The 2,327-nt window shown below is 46.4% G+C and overlaps 1 pseudogene; it reads right to left on the bottom strand.

Annotated features, from left to right (window-relative positions):
* Positions 1-1,800: 1,800 nt before the first annotated feature.
* LOC126097744 (5S ribosomal RNA) lies at positions 1,801-1,918 on the bottom strand (annotated as a pseudogene).
* Between the last annotated feature and the right edge of the window lie 409 nt (positions 1,919-2,327).

Here is a 2,327-nt window from a genome sequence, read left to right as displayed (position 1 = left end):
ACTATGGGACTTAACATCTGAGGTCATCAGTCCACTAGAACTTAGAACTACTTAAACCTAACTAACCTAAGAACATCACACATCCATGCCCGAGGCAGGATTCGAACCTGCGACCGTAGCGGTCGCGCGGTTCCAGACTGAAGCGCCTAGAACCGCTCGGCCACAGCCGCCGGCTGACTGACCAGGGCAGGGGCTTGTTTGGTAATAAAAAGGTTGTAATATGTACCAAAGGATGAAGATCCGCATGGTACTTGCTGAACATATTGACACATAGAGTTTCAAACTATGAACAACAATCTTATCCGAGAGAGAAACTGCTGGTGGAAGCCACACATAATATAACAGAAGGAACCATGATAAGACAATGAAACGTGATCTGGAAGGACTTCTTGAGAGTCTGATAGCCATCCCCGTCCCACTGTTTACAGTCTCGTGAATCAAAAGAAGAATAAAGCTTCCGTGGCAGCAGGCTCCTGAGCTGCGCCTCGGCACACCAGGAGCTAACAATATAGATCCAATGCTTTACGTTGCATACATTGACACACATACAGCTTGAAATGCAACGTACTGACTGAATGTCAACATCAAACAAACAAATAAAAATGTGACATAATTTATAGCATATGGCCTTAAACGTTGTTTGTATCCTCCCATCTCCACACCATCTCCTCTGCCTTCGTGCCAAATCGCGATAAATGCGCTTCATCAGAACTGTTGTAAGCTGACAGACGCTGCACACTCCGACCACGTTCAGCTTCAAGCAGAGATTGTGACGTCAGGAAGGACACCTAGTCACAGAACAATCTAGGTTGAGCGAAGATGCAACAGTGAGATAACTCCAGGCAAAATATAAAGTACAGGAAATGTATCTCCAATTGCGAATAGTACCACCATCGGCTATACGTATATTGGAATGACGACAGTGAAAGTCTGTGTCCAAGTGGGTCTTGAACCCGGATTTCCCGCTTAACGCAGCGGTCGCCTTAACCTCTTAGGTTACCCGTACCCGATCCATGGCCAGACCCAAAATTCCAAATATCGTCGTCACTGCCTGTACTCGTAAACACATTACGTAATTACCGTAAATGGAAAGACATTTTAATTAAAAGTTGCTGCATGGTATTGGCGGGTAAATACGTTATTACAGTACTTGTTGTTAAGAAGAACGATGCCATGTTCGTTCGGACATGCATGCAACAATACAGGCACTGCAGTATCGTATTTATCTGCCGATACAAGGCAGCGACTTTCAATTAAAACGTCCTCCTCCTGGACGGGAATTAAATAATGTGTGACGAATGCAGGTCATTATCCAGGAACAACGACATGCGGATGTTTGGATACGGCCGTGATTCGAACATGGTTAGCCGAAGTGGTTAAGGCGACTGCTCGTGTAAAGCGGGGAATCCGTGTTCAAGTCACGGTCGGACGCCAGTTTTCACTGTCGTCTTTCCAATATACAGCCGATTGTAGTTCATATTCACAATTGCGAATACAATTCCTGTATTTCTTGACGGCCGTAGTTGCTGGAGTGCTTGTTCCTTCGGACATGCATGCAAGTCCAAAGTAACATTGCATAGTACTTCTTAATAACACAGGCACTGCTGTCTTCAGGTCACAAGTGGCCCATCGAGACCATCCGACCGCCGTGTCATCCTCAGTTGAGGATGCGGATAGGAGGGGCGTGTGGTCAGCACACCGCTCTCCCGGTCGTTATGATGGTATTCTTGACCGAAGCCGCTACTATTCGGTCGAGTAGCTCCTCAATTGGCATCACGAGGCTGAGTGCACCCCGAAAAATGGCAACAGCGCATGGCGGCCTGGATGGTCACCCATCCAAGTGCCGACCACGCCCGACAGCGCTTAACTTCGGTGATCTCACGGGAACCGGTGTATCCACTGCGGCAAGTCCGTTGCCGAATTAATAAGTAAGGTTGTCGCAAATTCAAGCAGAGACAGTGTTGCCAACTGTGTTCTTCGTTTGGTTTCCTCAAACCGAAACAAGACGTAGCTTTTACTCACCTAACTTAAATTTATCACTTCCGAAAAAAGCACATTTTAACATGCAAGTGCTCGAATTTGCGCGCGCGACAATCTGATTGGCTCAGTCCAACGCTAAATAACTCGTAAACGGCGCAACGTATCGAATTTTTTTCTTAACACCTATTTCTCAGCACAGCCTCCCAACAACACCCTTACAAGCTCTTCAGACTGCTTGTGACCAACCTGTAGATAATGGTTTTGCGAGATTTAAAATGCGCATTGAGTCTATGAAAGGCAGAGTCCTCTCAAAAATGTTTATTAGCCCCACATTTCTTCCTGAACGG

This window comes from Schistocerca cancellata, chromosome 1 (genome assembly GCF_023864275.1).
Source record: "Schistocerca cancellata isolate TAMUIC-IGC-003103 chromosome 1, iqSchCanc2.1, whole genome shotgun sequence".
Classification (NCBI taxonomy): Eukaryota; Metazoa; Arthropoda; class Insecta; order Orthoptera; family Acrididae; genus Schistocerca; species Schistocerca cancellata.
This window is presented reverse-complemented; position numbering and strand designations above follow the sequence as displayed.